Here is an 18,845-nt window from a genome sequence, read left to right as displayed (position 1 = left end):
AATGATACCACATATACTGAGCTTGTGGACATAGCTAACCTATCAGGTTCTGTGAAAATGTTACTCCCCTGTCCCCACCACACGTACCCCATGACATCCCTACCACCTATCCCTTAGCTTGTATCTTTAAAGAGCAGGTCATAAACATCCTCCCTAAAGCCAAAAACACAGCATCTATGGGACCTGATAACATCCCAGGTTGCATCCTTCATGGGCTCCAACAAGAATTAGCAACACCATTGGGTAATCTTTTCCGTCATAGCCTAAGCACAAGTTTCATCCCAGCTGAATGGAAAATGGCCACCATTATTCCCTTGCACAAAGGTGGTACTCACACTGACCCGGGAACTATAGACCTATTTGCCTGACTAGCCTTATCTTCAAAGCCATGGAGTGAATCATCATGGAATTTATCAGCAAATATATAGGTAATCTCCAAACACTTGACCCTACTCACTTTGAATTTGTCAAAAGGAGATCATGCTGTTAAACTTATGGACTTTTTGGGATAGTCACCAATGCCCTGTATGAGGGGAAATCTATGCATACAGCCTACCTAGACTTAGCCAAGGCATTTGACACTATCCCTCACTCAGGAATCACTGAAAAACCTCACCCAGCTAGGTGTCAACCCTTATATCATTAGATGGGTCACTAAATGGTTCACTGATAGAACCCATATAATCAGAATAGGGATATCCACCTCCAACAGCAGACCTGTAACCAGTGGTGTTCCACAGTTATCAGTCCTGGGACCTCTACTGCTTGGAGTCTATTTCTTCAAAGTACAAGCAAAACTAAAGGTCTGTGGCTGACAAAGTTTGATGATGACTGCAAATTGGGAATGGCCATAGAATCTTCAAATGATGTCAACATCCTACAACAGAGTCTTAATAATTGATGCTAAAATCAGGGCCTTAAACTCAATACAAAAAATGTATATTAATCTCTTTTGGTAAAAGCAATGTTCCTGCAAAATACCACATCAATGCAACACCTTAAGTATGCAATCAGTCATAAGAGACCTGGGCACACAGGTTGACAGCAACCTTACCTTTGACCACCATGTCTCCACATGGTAAGAAGGGCATTTTATATTTCTCATCTCATAAGTAAGGGCATTGCCTCCAGAAAAAAAGAAGTTATAACCTCCCTGTACTTTTCCCTCATCAGGCCAATAATTGAGTTCAACACCCCTTTTGGTATGTACCTTTCCAATCACCTGCAGCAGTTGAAGAGACCACAAAGGCTCCTCACAAGGAAAATTCAAGGTCTTCAGCTTCTGTCCTATGTGGATCATCCGAAATCACTGTCTCTTTATTCTCTTTCATACAGACTACTCAGAGGTGATCTCTGTCTTGCATATAAAGCAATCTCTGACCCTGCGTTATTGGAAATGTTGAATATCCACAAGTCAAATGCTCTAATGACCTTAACCTGGTATGTGACATTAATAGAACCTGCTGGATGGACAGATTTGTCTCCCATAGGTTACCACACCTTTGGAACAGACTCCCACTTCATGCCAAACAGAGAACCTTATTGGCCCTCTTCAAATGTAATCTGGATGATTAGATGGTTAACCATAAATTCACTCCAGAGGTTCCACCTGTATCCCCCTTGGATATGGAAAATATGTGCTGATCATGGAAATAAGGGTAGAGCTTGGCTAGGCTTGTAAGATCCCTAGGACCATTAGCCTAATAATTTCCTAACTTCCTATGATCCTATGATAGCAAGAGGTAATTGAAACAGCACCACATGTAACATTATAACAGGTGGTAATACCTTTACTCATCTATATCTGCAGTAACACAAATGTTACAACAATGTGGCTGACAACCTCAAAATAAGCAAAAAGCTGCATCTACCTTAAATACACACACCAAAAAAAAAAATACTTGACACACCCAGATAAAGTATTGCACCAGTTCAGACAGCCACAGTATTCTAATGGTGATATAACAAAGCATACCTTGAAGCTCCAGATCCTGGAGTGGCACCCATGTCCAGAACATACTGGGTCATTGATTATTGGGACCTGTCCTGTGTAGCAATGTTTGCCAGGAATTCCTTTGTGGCAGTAAGAGGGGGTCCTGCAGCAGGCCCACCACTGGTGATCTAGCTATCACATGCCACTACAGCTGCACACCTCCTTGAAGCTGTCAACATATCTGTTGCTCTGTGACACACCTGCTCATAGGTGTTACTGTGTTGCCCAATATCATTTATGTTGAAGACTAATTTGTCACACAGGGCTGTATGCTGAGCCATATTGGCCCTCCCTCTGGACAGCAGTACTGCATGATGTTGTTGTAATCCCTCTATGATAAGGTCATTCTCAGCCTCGGTAAATGGGGGCCTATGTTGAAGAGGCATTTTGTGCCACATAAGTACAAATAGACTGTTTGCAGATAAGGCAGTAAAAGAATGCTGTCAGCATTCCTCACTTGATAAACTTTAAATATTCAACAAGTCTCAAAAACTAACGAGGAGAGTAGCAAGAAGAACATATCTTTCTTTGTGCCATAACAGACAATCAACTATGCTCACCCACACAAAAAACAGTTCGTGCTAGTTTGTGCCATAGCAGGAACTTATCTTTGCCCCCCCACCCCAACCCCCGCCCGAAAAAATACTGGCTAAGAAACAATTGTGCTAACCAAACAACTGTGAAATGCTAAAAGTGCTGTCAAAGGAATTCTCCATGAAACGTGTACATAGTTATCATAAAGCATTATATTTTCAATCTACTCTACACCCTCTGTACCTCTGATATGACCTGAAAAAGAAGGACATGCCATGATTACAGTTCTAATAATCCATACAGATGTATGTCACATTATTCTTAAATACATTCCAGCATATGCATTATGTAGTTAAAAAAATGATTAACAAACAAATTAACAAAATGATACCTGCTGGAGTACAATACTCCTCTGTAGAGATATAATGTTCAAAATAAATGTGTCACTCAGTTAAACAATGCAATAACTCTCATCAAATTCAGTGTATCTGGCTACACATTTGCCTTTTTATAATGAAGTACATTAGTAATTGACTGCATCTATCCTAGTCTGCGCTTCAAAGATGCTAATTACATGTAGACTCCATGCTGTTTTTTTTATGTGGATTGTGAAAATATTGGGTGCAATGCCCGTGCCCTGGCCCAGCAATCAAGGAGCCTCAATCCTCACCACTGACAACAGAGAGGGCATCTCATATAGGAGGAAAGGATAAAAATATACACAGTAAAGTGCAATTTCCCTTAAGAGCACACAGAGATCACAGTCTGTCTGAGGCTGGTGGCTCCCTTGCTCTTCAGGTCCCCAATAAGACTCCCCACTGGCACAGCTATAGGGTCCAGATCTCAGTCTAGCTGGGCAAGCTAAAACCTCCAGCACCCTTTCTGTCCAACCAGTGCTTCATGTCCCTGCCTAAGTAGCTGATACACACACACTTTTAGATGAGTTTCTACAATCACACAGACACTCCTGAGAAAGGCTGGCACAGGTTCTCCAGCTGTGCCCCTATCACCCAGACTATAAGGTAGTACTGCCTGCCACCACTCAGCTAATATTTATCAGCTACTCAAAGGCCCTTAAAAGGGTATCCAATTATTACTATGCAATATTATTATCCAATTGGTAGTATAACTAAACAGTCAAGGCTTATTAGAGTGACTTGGTACAGTAATCACTATAAATATGCAATGTACTCTATAGCTTAACTTATCTCTACACAAAACAGACACAGTTAAAAGGTTTTAAAATATTTAGTAATAAATAAAAACACAAGACAATACTTCTTACTACACAGTGCTAGTCAAGAGTTCAGAGATCACAGAGAAATACTTAAAATAATTCAGTAGTACAGTTCTAACATCAAAGAAAAGCACTTACTGTAATCTTTCTAGTTCCTAGCTTTTCTAAAAGAAAACACAAGTCTAAGATAAACTTAAATAAGAAAACAGGCAGAGTGCTGATGAGTTGGATGGTTAAGCCAAAAATGCTTAATCCTCTCTGGTTCTGTCTGTTTAAGTTGAAATTGCAGTTCTTATTCACAATACATCATTCTTCACACTTTCCTGGGGTTCCCAGGCTACACATTACATCATTTTTCACACTTCCCTGGGTTCCCAGGCTAACAGAACTACATTTACATTCTTAACATCTCCTTTTGTTATCTTGCAACTGGTCAGGGAGCAGAGCAATAAACGTAGATTTGCATGTTTAAATCTAGCAATTTAACTCTTGGTTAAAACAATAGAAAGAATTTATTCATCTAGACCCTTTGGCACAACTGTCTACATCAAAGGTCACCACATGCTTTACTTTGGTCAGTAGAATGCACTGTTGTCACATTTTTTCCAGTTCCACATCTAACACTATTTCTTTACATTTAAGACAACAAGCCTGTAGTCTACATTCATATTTACAATTGACAGAATTATCTGCAAAATTCTGTCTGGCTAGGCTGGCAGCCTTCATCTATCTTCACCCAGTCTTCACATATCTCCGTCCGGAGAACTCAAGCTAGTTTTTCAAGTGACTCTTGAGAAACACTGCTTGAGAGGGTTAGGTCTATCTGAGTATACCTTACCACTTTCCCTGTCTTGAGATCCCATCTGCATTGGCATTGCTACTCTCACTGTGGTGCTGCACTGACATATCATATGTTTGCAACCCTAGACTCCATATTAGCAACTTGGCATTTTGCTGGCTGCTCTGCTTAACCATGTTGGAGGGTTGTGATCTGTCATAACAGTGATTTTTCTTCCATACAGATAAGGCTAACGTTTCTGCAGTGCCCACACCTTTTCTACTGCTGCATAGCATTCCTCACTAGGTTGAAGCCTATGACTGAGATAAACCACTAGGTGCTCTTCTCCCTCTGAAGAAATCTGGCTAAGTACAGCCCCACCCCATGGTTCAAAGCATCCACCTGCACAACAAATTATTTGCTGTAATCTGGGCTGGCTAACACAGTGGGGTCCTCCCAAAGCTTCTTTAAGCTTCCGGAATGCCTGTTCACATGCTGGGTCCACACTACCTTATCTGGCTTGTTCTTCCTTGTCAGGTCTGTGAGAGGAGCAGCTATGCTACTATAACTGGGGACGCACTTTCTGTAGTACCCTGCTGTCCCTACAAATGCCCTCAACTGTTTTTTTGGTAACAGGTGCAGGCCATGCCTGAATGGCTTCTACTTTGGCAGGTTCTGGTCTTATCTTACCACTCCCCACTTTATGTCCTAGGTAGGAGACATCTGCCATACCCACCTGACATTTGCTTGGCTAAATGGTCATCCCTGACCTCTGTAGTCTACCCAGCACCTCCCTGACATGCTGAAGGTGCTCTGGCCAGGAATGGCTGTAGATGGCAATATCATCTGGGTAAGCAAGGGCAAACCCTCCTGCTAGGATATGATCTACGAGCCTCTGGAAAGTCGCTGGGGCATTTTTTATCCCAAAGGGCATCTCTGTGAATTCATACAAGCCAAAAGGAATCACAAAGGCTGACTTATCTCTAGCACTGTGAGTGAAGGACACCTGCCAGTAAACCTTGGTACGATCAATGGTTGTAAAGTACTTAGCCCCACCCAGCTGCTCTAGGGCCTCATCTGTCCTAGCATGGGGTAAGCATCTGAATCTGTGTGACTATTTAATTTCCTGTAGTTAACACAGAACCTGGTGCTGCCATCCTTCTTTGGTACCAGCACCACTGGGGAGGTCCAGGGGCTGTTGGACTCTTGAATCACCCCTAGTTCCAACATCTCCTGTACCTCCGCCCTCAGAGTCTGTTTGACTCCCACAGGCACTCTACAAGGGGCCTGCTTAATAGGCCTTTGGGGTCCTGTATCCACCTGGTGCTGCCTCAGGTGGGTGCACCCTGGTTTCTCAGTGAACATGTCCTCGAATTCCTGCAACACTGCTTGTATTTCTAGAACCTGGATAGGAGATAGCTGCTGAGACATTGCTACCCCTTCCACCGTGGTGTCAGCCCGAGCCTCACTGAGGAGATCATTCCCCAGATCTCCCTCAGACTCCTCTTGCAATCTACTGCAAAAGCTCAGCACAAGGGCCTCACTATCAAGGTAAGGTTTCATCATGTTAACATGGTACAATTTGTACCCCTGCCTTCTGCCTAGCAGTTCCACCATGTAATTAATATCACTTACCTTCCTTACCACCTTGTAGGGTCCCTACCAAGCTGCTTACAGCTTGCTGTGTCTGACAGGAATGAGAACCATTACCTGCTCCCCACAGCATACTCTCTAGCTTGAACATTCCCCTATCATACCACACCTTTTTCTGTTGTTGGGCTTCTGCCAGGTTCTCCTGGTCCAAGCCCATGAGTTCCCTAAGCCTTGTCCTCAGGTTTAGGACATATGCCACAACAGACCCCTTGTGAGACTTGCACTCACCTTCCTACGCATCTCAAATTAAATCTAGAGGTCCCCTCACCCTAGGACCAAACAGCAACTCAAAGGGTGGAAAACCTGTGGTTTCCTGGGCAACTTCTTTGTAAACAAACAACAGATGGAGCAAATAGTTGTCCCACTCCCTCTTAAACTGATCTGCAAATGCCCATAGCATGGACTTGATTGTAGAGTTTAACCTCTCAACAAGACCATTAGTCTGGGGATGGTAGGGGGTGGCCTTCATGTGCTTCACCCCACAGGACATCCACAGACATGCCAGCAGGTATGACATGAAATTGGCACCTCTGTCAGTCAGTATTTCTTTTGGGAAACCTACCCTGCTGAAAATCTCTAACAAAGCATTTGCCACCTTCTCTGCCTCAATGGAAGACAAAGCCACTGACTCAGGGTATTGTGTAGCATAATCCATTACCAATAGGATATACTGTTTCCCTGCAGAACTTGGGTACTTAGAGGACCAGAAATACTCATAGCTACTCTCTGAAATGGCTCCTCAGTCACAGGCAAAGGCATCAGAGGAGCTCTCACCTTGTCTCATGCCTTGCCTACCTTTTGGCACTGCTCACAGATCCTGCAGTGCCCTGTTACATCTCTGGAAATTCCAGGCCAATGGAAGTCTTGCATAATATGCATCTTTGTATGTTTTATGCCCATATGACTTGCAAAGGGAATATCATGGCTATGGCTAGAAGCACCAGATTGTAGGCTCTAGGCACTAACAACTGCTGCACTCTCTCACCTTCTTGACCTCCCTCAGGGGTCCACTCTCTGTATAGTAACCCTTTGTCCCAGTATACAGATTCCCCCTTTCCTTGAGAATCAGGTGCCTCTCTAGCTACCTGCCTCAGGCCTTGCAATGTAGGGTCTGAGAGCTGAGCCTATCTCAATTCTCTTTTTGTAACCCTTCCCAGCACCCTCTTCCACAGAAAGTCTGGCATCATCTGACATTAGTGCCTCACCATCAGCCTGGGTACTACTATTCACCTGCACCTTTGCAGACACTCTGTCCAAGGGACCATCAGTACCCACAAGCAGATGTGGCTCACCTTCAGTTTCCCTGCTACAGAGTAGCTCCCTCTCTGAAGTAACCACCTCACCAGTCTTGACTGCAAGTATGCAGTCTGTCTGGGTCTCCCCCAGGCTACCAAACCCACATGCTTGTCTCCTAGCTTGACTGCATGTAACTGCATAAGCACATGGTACTGCCTCATCCAAATCCTTCCCTATCAGGACATTTGCAGGATGGTAGTTCAGTACCCCTGTTGTCTCAAGACAACCTGCTATTGGCATTTTGTCTTTCCCACTTACTGGCTTCCTCACCTTTTGTTCCTCACCTTACCTCTGTGGACACATTTATGCCACATGGCCCCACTGGTGGCATTCAAAACATTAAACCCTAGCTCCTGGATGTGTACCTGGACTAGTGGCTTCCCCTGCTACTGGCAGATTCTGTTCGGGCAGTCTGTGCTGCCCACCATGGGTTCCTTTAGACCCATGAGCAGTTCTGGGGGTCCCTTTCTTGTGCAGTTCTACCCTGCTTGTCTGGTATAGGTCTCCCTTCTTCCCCAACTCATCTGAAGTAGCACATTGTCTATCAGCTAACCAAATCCACATGTCGTCAGGCAAAGTGCTAAGGACTTGTTCCCTCACCAAAAGGTCTGTCAGCCTTTCAGAAGTGGGGACCTGACATCCACTCACCCACCTATGGAAATAAGTGCTCAGTTCAGCAACATATTCACACAGACTTTCATCCGCCTTGCATCTATGCTCATAAAACGTGTTCCTATACGTTTTAGGTGTTAGCTTAAAAAACTTTAATAGACAAATTTTTACAGCAGTATAATCAAAACATGCAACATAAGACATTTTAGACAATACAATTACAGCTTTACCATGGAGTAAGGGGGTCAGGAACCCATACACAGAGCCTTTGGTCAACACTATACTGTTTGCATACCCTCTCAAACATATGAATGAAATTATCAAAATTATCCCCCTCTTTAAACTGCGGAAGAAATTTACTGACCTGTTGTGCTTCTGGGGTCCAGTTATTCCCTTCCCCATTACCTCGATGACTCTGACAAAGTGTCAGCATTTCTCTCTCATGCTAACTCTGCTTCTCTTTTTCCTTGGCTTCTATCTCCAAACGCCTGGCCTACAACTCAAGTCTCATAAGCTCCAGATGGATTTTTAAGTCCTCTGCAGAAAGGTTGAGCTGTACATTCTTCGAGGGCATTATATCTCCACTACCAGTCAGATTGTCCTCCTGGTTGCTGTTTTCTGATGCAGCTGTAGCCAAGGCTGCAATCAAGTCTGCCTTAGTCAGGTTTCCATGCACTAGTCTCCTAGCCTGGCACATCTCCGCTAGCTGGCTCCTTGTCAGCTTTCCATACTCCTTTGCTGACATGCTGCCTGCTCACCCTGACTAACTAAGCTAAGAAAAGAAATAAAACAATTATGATCTGAACTCTGAGTATTCACTGCATGACTGTTTTAGAGTACAAAACACCTTCAAAGCTCACTGTACACAAGCTACAGGGATTCATTCTACCCACACCACTACAAGCCAATAAGTATTTGCCAACCAAAAAATATGTGATGTGGATATCCCACCGCTGTCAAACAATTAATATATGATGCCCATGCCCGTTCCCTGGCCGAACAATCAAGGAGCCTCAGTCCTCACCACTAACACCAGAGAGGGTGTCTCATATAGGAGGAAAGGATACAAATACACACAGTAAAGTGCAATTTCCCCTCTCTTTAAGAGCACACAGAGATCACAGTCAGTCTGGGGCTGGTTGCTCCCTTGCTCTTCAGGTGCCTAATAAAACTCCCCACTGATACAGCTATAGGGTCCAGATCTCGGCCTAGCTGGGCAAGCTAAAACGTCCAGCACCCTCTCTGTCCAACCAGTGCTTCGTGTCCTTGCTCAAGTAGTTGACACACACACACACTTTGAGATAAGAGTTTATGCAACCACACAAACACTCCTGAGAAAGGCTGGCACAGGTTTTTCAGCTGTGCCCCAATTACCCAGACTATATGGTAGTACCACCTACCACCACCCAGCTAATATTTATCAGCTACACAAAGGCCCTTAAAAGGGTGTCCAATTGTTAATGTGCAATATTATTATCCAATTGGTTGTATAATTAAACAGTCAAGGCTTATTAGAGTGACTTGGTGCAGTAATCACTATAAATATGCAATGTACTTATCTGTACAAAAAACAGCCACAGTTGAAAGGTTTTAAAATATTTAATAATAAATAAAAACACAAGACAATACTTCTTACTACACAGTGCTAGTCAAGAGTTCAGAGATCACAGAGAAATACTTAAAATAATTCACTAGTATAGTTCTGACATCACAGAAAAATACTTAGTCTAATATTTCTAGTTCCTAACTATTTTGAAAAGAAAACACAAGTCTAAGATAAACTTACATAAGAAAACAGGCAGAGTGCTGATGAGTTGGATGTTCAAAACAAAAATGCTTAATCCTCAATGGTTCTGTCTGTTTAAATTGAAACTGCAGTTTTGATTCACATTACATCATTCTTCACACTTTCCTGGGGATCCCAATCTACACATTACATCATTTTTCACACTTCCCTTGGTTCCCAGGCTAACAGAACTCCATTTACATTCTTATTGTCTCCTTTTGTTATCTTGCAGCTGGTCAGGAAGTCAGGAAGTTTAAATCTAGCAATTTAACTCGTGGTTAAAACAATAGAAAGAATTTATTCATCTAGACCCTTTGCCACAACTGTCTACATTAAAGGTTACCACATGCTTTACGTTGGTCAGTAGAATGCACTGTTGTCACATTTTTTCCATTTCCACATGTAACACTATTTCTTTACATTTAAGACAACAAGCCTGTAGTTTATATTCACATTTACATATTACAGAATTGTCTGCAAAATTCTATCTGGCTAGGCTGGCAGCCTTCATCTGTCTTCACCCACTCTTCACATTAGGCTACAGACACAAAGTAATCACAGGCATATTGTTAGTAGCTGCTGCTTTTTTAATAGATTTGTCTGTGCTACAGGCTTCTGCCAATAGTCATAGAGAGTGTGAAGACTTTGCAGGCCAAGGACACATTACAGAAACTGTGCGGCCTCTGGCAGCCTTGACTCAGAGCCAAACCCAAATGCAGGGAACCCATTTCAGTGAAAATTAATATATGTGTTGAACTTAGAATTTTAGCCACAGGTACCTTTCAGAGACTACCAAGCGACATGCTTGGTGTGTAATATGCATCATGATACAGTGTCTTATAAACATTCCTGCATGCTGTGCTAAAACATGGCAGATAGCTCATGTACTTCAACATTACTTCTGGGTTACAAGAATGCTACAATTGTACCATATATCACACTACCAAGAAGTAATGTGTGCCATACTTTGTAGTCATGTACACATGAGAACAATACTTGGGGAACAGGGTAGGGTCTACATTAATCATAAGGTCTACCACTTGAACAACTTCCAAGTCATGTGTAATGACATGGGAGTCATCTGGAACATGCATGCTGGAAATCCTGGCAGTTAACATGACTTCCATACATGCCACATCTCCCATCTGCACCAGATATGTGTTATGGGGGATATCTCACAGGCTCATTCAGGGGTGGACACATACTATGCACTTGATTCATGGCTGATTAAACCCATCAGAAATGCACATTTGCACACACACACACACACACACACACACACACACAAACACCTTAATGAGACACACGGTCCAACATGTAATGTCATAGAGCATGTTTTTGAGCTACTGGAGTCACAGTACCAGTGCTTTCATTTCTCGGGCCATGGCCTCTATTACAGTACACTAACATGTCCCTCAATGCTCGTAGTATATGCTATGTTATCCTAAGTTAATCTTGTAGAAAAAGTTGCAGCAGGATCAGCAAGGAGAAGGGGAACACATCCTATCGACAATGGCAAGGTCACCATAGCCACAGGCCAAGGATGAGTCAGAGGAGGAACCAGTAGCAGGTGTGGTTGTGCTCAGTATGTCCTTGCATTGGCTAGGAGGCAAGCCAAAGCGCACTGACTCAACACCTAGGACCCTAAAACCATCCATTTCCATCACCACACCTTTGAACTGGGAATGCATTACAGATAAAAGTTTGACAGTAAGGATGTGCATTGCAGTTTCTGATTTCTCAACCTTACCTAACTCAGACAACAGGCAGGATATGAACCAAGCAGGGTAACCAGACCAACACAGTCTTGTTACTGCCATAACAGGAACACAACTTTGCTGCCCACTACCAAAAGAAAAGTCAGTGTTTGTTTCTGACATCCAACCTGGATTTCCTTAGTTGTCAACTGCACATCATATCATATTATTCCCAGTTAATATCCTTTGACATTGTAAGTGCAATGATATAGAATGGTTAACACACTGTATGCCCCAGAGTACTGGTCAGAAAACTGCTGAATGACCAAGAAATACAGAAAGTTGAGACAGTGCTGTATATTTGCAAGCAAGAATAATAACAGGGTATGTAATCACTAAGTGCAGTACTTTCAAAGATAAACATTTCACTAAATGTACAAGTAACATGCAATATTTTGAGTGTTGCTGCTTGCTACAAAGATGTATGTGTGAAAACTATGGTTAAGTTACCCATCCTGTGTTCTGAATGTGCTTTGGATGGTGAATTGGATTCCAGAGCTATGTAGGCATATTCCATGCCTACTAACATATTGTACTGCATATGTCATACACTGATTTCTGTTTCTGCCTGTTATTACTTGTTTTTTTCTCTTAATTTTTGGGCCACTATTTGTGCGGTGCTGCACTTAGCACAAATGGCTTTGGCTATGCTCAGCTGGTTTGCTTGCATAGCAGCACTGCACCAACTGCATGATTTAACATCCAGGTAGAAGACAGGATCCAAATATCTAAAATGGACATTAGATGCATTCTATTAATCTAATTGTGCCTGGCACAAGCCTGCTAGGCACCCTTGCACTGGGATTAACAACATGAACCTCAGAATGAATACTCATGTAGGAGATGGCCATGTAACTTCTCCTGTGCTGGCAGATGTTAAGTGATGGGCTGAAATCCACATAGTCTTGGCTTCAACTAGAGAATACAGCTAGTTATACAATTTTTAAAAAAGAAAGAATTTAAACTATATAAAACATATATACAACAATTATCATAGCAATTTTTTACAAATACTGTAGCACCTTCTATTTAACACAGAGGTGAAGGTAAATACATTTTGTAGAAAACTAAATGTTATTTAATTTTTGAAAATTATATGTATATATATATATATATATATATATATATATATATATATATAAAATTATATTTTATATATTCATATTATGTACATATTATTACATTTCTGATGACACAGATTCATATATATCATAGTTTATAATCTTGATGTACACATAAAAGTATTGGAAAATGATAGATGCACCTGCATTTTAATCCAGTACCATCTGAACCAAAATAAGATACCAGCAAAGCATTTAACAGAAGGTGCTACAGAGTCAGTTGAGTAGCAGGTATAATTTACACATCAAAGAGATAATTGTACACTAAACTGCTGTTGCATACACCAGCTACTTAAGTAAATCTTTGGCTGCAGGTAGTAAATTACTTCAAGTAGTCTTAATTACCTTTTTGGAACACATACAGCTATTTTGGAATGCAGGTTTAGGTAATACATTTAGTAATATTCTCATTCCTCTTCATATCTCTCAACTGTACAGATGTTTGCCTTGTACATTTTGTCTGTTTCTCCATAAATTGTGGTTTTCTGATAAATCATTGGCAGATCAGTGAAGAATGGAGTTAGAATATAATAACAAAAAATGTAATTTCATACTTCATATTCTGTATAACAATCATGGTAATGGAACATCTGCTACATCTTTCTAAGTTTGTAAGAGCAATATTTAAAATTTGTCTTTTTATTTATGGACCTTTGTCCCTCCATTATCTATGGCTTTGTCTGCATTTATTCCTCTAACAGGTTGACATGTATGTTGCTATTATTGAATTAATGTTTTATTAGCCTTGCTGAGCGATGTTGTGAGATGTGCAGCATAGAGCAAACATGTTTTATTGAGAATATGTGACAATTACTATTGATTGTATAAAATACATCTCCTAATTAACTTACTCTGTGGCTGAATTGGTTAATACATTGGTGATGAAGGCGGATAGTACTGGGCTCGAAATGGACACCGGGATTCAGAAAACTTCCGTGCAGGAATAAGGGACCATTCCCATGCAGCACGGCAGTGCACCCATGCATATGTATGAAGATGCACTGCTGTGCCCTAAAATGGACATGGTTCTGTGTGTGAGTGCTGGGGCATGTCCGAGACCAGTGCTCTCACAATACACATGCCCACTGCACTCAAGAATTGCTGTTTGGCAATACAAAATGAATGAAAGTCTCCACAGACACTTTAAGAGACAGCCACACCTCTCAACTTTACAGATCTATTCAGAATGTCCAGATTACTGCTTCATATTTTTGGTGCTTTCCACTAAAATATGCACCTGCCTGGCAAATAGCTGTGAATTGAATCATTAAATAATGACAAATATTTCAGTTTAAGACTATACATCCTCAGAAAATACATGCTAAACCAAAGCCTGTCATTCTATCCATGTTCTAAGTTTCAAACAGCAATATTTAAAATATATTCCTTTTTTTTTTTTCCAGTGTGCAATAAAGTTTAAGTGTAGCTGCACAGGTTTGCCCATTGTGCAGCTATGCATAGCAGAGTTTAAATATCAAAAGAAGCTAAATAGAAATATATACAGCACTTATAGTGAACCTAGACCATTGTAGTGGTTAGAGTGTTTGTCTAACATGAAGTCAGTCATCGTTCAAGCTCCACAGCAGTCCATACATTTTCATATGTGAAACACAATTAAAGTGTGTTTTTCATAAATAGGTAGTGAATACTGTGAAGATAGGTGAAGGCTGCCACCTAGCCAGACAGAATTTTGTAGATAATTCTGTCATTTGTAAATATTAATATAAGCCACAGGCTTGTTCTCTTAAATGGGAAAAATTGTGTTAAATGTGGAACTGCAAAAATGTAACAACAGTGCAGTCTGCTGTAACAAATCTGATAAGTCAAGCATTTCATGACTGTCTTTGATCTTAGGGCTTGGAGCTGATATGTCTGGATGAAGGAATGAATTATGGCTATTGTCTTAAGACCAGAGTTAATTGTTAGAATTTGCATGTATAATTTCTTTTATTGTTCTGGCTTCCTGACCAGCTGCAAGATCAAGGGCTATTAACCTCTGAGAGTTTGTTAGCCTGGGAAGCAGAAAGAAATGATGTAATCTGAAATGAATCAATGGCACTGTGTTATCAATTTAAGGACAGAAAGAATGAGAGCTTAGAGCATTTGACTTGAGAACATCCAACTCACCACTCTGCCTGTGTCTGTATGTAAGTTTATTTTAGAACTGTGGTTTTTCTTAGATATAGCTAGGAAATGGGAAGATTAGACTAGTTTTTGTTTCTGTGATGTCAGAAATTTTCTATGGTATTATTTAAAGTATTTGTCTCTGATCGCTGAAACTTTGACTGGCACTGTGTAGTAAGAAGTATTGTATTGTGTTTTTATTATTTATTATTAAATATTTTAAACCTTTCAACTGTGGCTGTTTTGTGTATAGATAATTTAAGCTTTAAGAGTATATTGAATGCATATAGTGATACTGTACCAACTCACTCCAGATAAGTCTTGACTGTTCGTTTGCACTTTCCATTTGGATAATAATATTGCACTATAATAATTGGACTCTCTTTCATAAGGACTTTTAAGTAGTTGATAAATATTAGCTGGGTGGTGGCAGTGATTTCTACAATATAGTCTGGGTAAAAGGGGCACAGCTGGAGAACTTGTGCAAGCCTTCCCCAGGAGTGTCTGTGTGGTTGTATAAACTAGTATAAAAGACAAGAAGAAAAAAATGTTGTAAAACACAAAAATGCCAAGCAGGAACAGAAGGGTGAACCACTCCACAGTAAAAAAAATGCACCTATTCAGACCAAATTCAACAAAACCAATACTGGAGTTTATTGAAGTGAATAAAACAAATGATAAGCGCTTTTGTCCTGACCACATCAGAACTTCATCAGATCAGAGCCCCCAATGGATACAGTTGGACTGAGGTCCCCACCCATGGGCAGTCACCACTGCACCTTCATGGCCCCGAAGGTGGCTGTGCTGGGGCTGAGCAGGAGGGGCAGGCTGACCCTCTAAATGCACCATGTGGCCCTCAAGCTGGTGTAGCAAATCTCCCAATTCTCTGCGGAGCTCACGACACAACAGACCCTGGACCTGGCTTTGGATGACAGGATCCTGAACGCCCACACCCAGGGGGAATGAGCCCCATCCCCTGAGGTGGTTCCACCTGAAGGTGGTGCAGGACCAGCAGAAGAGGAGGTCCTGGGGAGGGTCCTGGATGTGTTGTGACCTGGTGCCATGGCCAGATGAGGCAGGAGAGGCAGATCCACTGGGATCAGCCTTCCCAGATGTGCTATGGTGTTGCAGTTTTAGAACATATGTTGGTTAGTAATGGTAAACACATTCCAGGATTAGTTATGACAGCATGCATGAGTATTGCCATTAACCCAAAACAACAGTTCTGGAATATTTGCATAGCAAACAGAACACATGCATATATGGAACCACAGTGGGCATTACACCGGCATGCATGATACATTAATATCAACACTCCATCAATGATAGTATTTGAACAGGGAACATTAATTGGAATACACTTCAACATTTGTAGAAAAATAGGACACATCCCAGTGGTAGGTTTGGTGGAAAACATACCCATTCATTTATGTGTTTAGATTATTGGTGAAGATAAGGTGGGGGGAAAGAGAGATGTCAATTAATAAATGCTGATTCTTGCAGTGGTCACAGCTTTAATGATTATTGCTCTAATCATTATTCTGCAGGTATTATTACAACAACCTATGGCCTTGGGTTGGGCAATGGTATGTTTGTACACGGTGTATAATTATAGCCTTCTTAAAGCTACTTTATAGGTTCATAGGTTCATAGGTAGGTACTAGGCTATTGGCCCTAGGGCCTATATAAGCCTAGCCACAAAGGTACCCTGGCTTTCGCCACCCAAGAAAATTATTTTCCTGTGTCCCTGTCAAACAAAACCGCAGAAGTGATCCCCGGGGTGAATTTCCTATTACCCATCCTTCTCTTACCTGGAAGACCTGTGGAGGGAATTTTTGTTAACACTACCTGACTGTTTCTACCCATATTCACATAGTCAGGGTTACATATGTGTACTCATACTGTGTGTATGTGTGTGTGTGTGTGTATGTATACGTGCATGTGTGTGTGTTTGTGTGTGTATGTGTGTGTGTGTGTGTGTGTGTGTGTGTGTGTGTGTGTGTGTGTGTGTGTGTGTGTGTGTGTGTGCACGTGTGTGTGTGCTACTGCTGTACTCTGCCTTGATTTCTATTGGTCACCCTGGCTGTAGGCAGCAGGGACCAGTAGCTGTGACAGCATGACACTTTTGAACTTTTCTTGGGAGGGACCACTTGGTGTATGTACTTATCTTGCTGTCATTTGCAGCCTTGGAGTTGGACAGTGGGTGTTGGACACAGTATAACTACAGCCTTCTTATAGCTACTTTATACCTTGTCTTACATGGAAGACCCGAGGAGGGAATTTTTAACACTACCTGACTGTTTCTACTCATACTCACATAGTCAGGGTTACATATGTGCACTCATAGTGTGTGTGTGTGTGTGTGTGTGTGTGTGTGTGTGTGTGTGTGTGTGTGTGTGTGTGTGTGTGTGTGTGTGTGTGTGTGTGTGTGTGTGCACTACTGCAATACTTTGCCTTGATTTCTACTGGTCACCCTGGTTGTAGGCAGCAGGGACCAGTAGCTTTGACAGTATGAAACTTTTGAACATTTCTTGGGGGACTCCACTTGGTGTATGTACTTATCTTGCTGTCATTTGCAGCCTTGGGGTTGAACCATGGGTGTTGGAGACAGTATAACTACTACCTTTACAGCTACTTTATACCTTCTCTTACCTGTAAGACCTGTGGATGAAATTTATGTTAACACTACCTGACTGTTTCTACACATATTCACAAAATCCTACTTGAAATTATGCATACAGCTTACTACCACTCCCAGGATTCGAACCATGGCTGTTTCTGCTAAAAATACAAGTTTGGGTTTCATCAGAGCAAGCTATTGAGAAACTGCTGTTTCTTCCTTGAATGCTTTCTATCTCATTCTCTGTTGGTTGTACAATCTGACCTTGAAATTACAACATTCTTATACATACATTCCTATACATCTTTTGACATAGCACAAAACAGTGGTTAACACACCAGTACTGTTCAGATATCAGATCTTGATGCATGAAACATTTCATATCAGTTAATCTTATGTCTTACAGAGGCAGTAACTTTGTCAGATGAGACTTGATTGTTTAATGCTTTCAGCACTATAGTAGATGTGCATAAGCTGTACACATCTAAATTCATACAATACCAGAGTAAACACAACCAGTCCAAGGTTTTGAATTTTATTGACAGGCAGTTACAGTTCTATTTATATATAACCTATATGATAATATTACTGTAATATTGTCTGGTTTATTCAGTACAAACCATACCCATTTTTAATACTGCCAGGTGACATTCTACTCCTTTATATTTATTTGGTATGACTACTACAAGCTAGATTGATACTCACTAGCCTCATGAAGCAGCCTTTGTAACCTGATTGCATGGCTTCCTGCTTCATAGCCCACTCAGCTGGAGCTATAAAGAAGATAGAGAAACATTTATGCATACCTATCCATCACATACACAGGCTGGACTTTGTTAAACAGTTATTGATATGAATACTTTCACATGCCTGGGACATCACTCCTCTGCCATGCTTCTTGGAACCACCGGTCCAAGAGCTCCCTCTTCCTCCGCTTCAAGTCGGCAAAGTGGTGCTGGACCTACTCACCAGTCCAAAGGATGCCAGTGGCACTGGTGAGATTGCGGGTGAGACTTTCTCAGGCCCCTGCTTTGTATTGGGAGCCCTGGTCCTGCAGCAGTCTCACAGCATGGTTTTTAACAAGGAGTCCTACCATGACCTTGGATTCCTGTATGCCCCAGTGCTGCACCCGAAAATGCATACCCTCTCCAACACCAGCCATACTGCCTACAGTGGGGAGTTACAACTGGTTATGAGTTGTATTCCTGCCTAGAGGTTTAAATATGGCTAATTTCCCACCCTTTGCCATGATTGAATGGTTTTGAATATGCTGAGCTAAGCTAAGCTATGGGCACACCTGCTTAGCTAAAGTTGGCAGTGCTTAAAGGAGCAGG

The sequence above is a fragment of the Protopterus annectens genome, chromosome 5.part1 (genome assembly GCF_019279795.1).
Source record: "Protopterus annectens isolate FY-2018-M chromosome 5.part1, PAN1.0, whole genome shotgun sequence".
In the NCBI taxonomy this organism is placed as follows: domain Eukaryota; kingdom Metazoa; phylum Chordata; order Ceratodontiformes; family Protopteridae; genus Protopterus; species Protopterus annectens.
Note: the sequence above shows the minus strand (reverse complement) of the source record.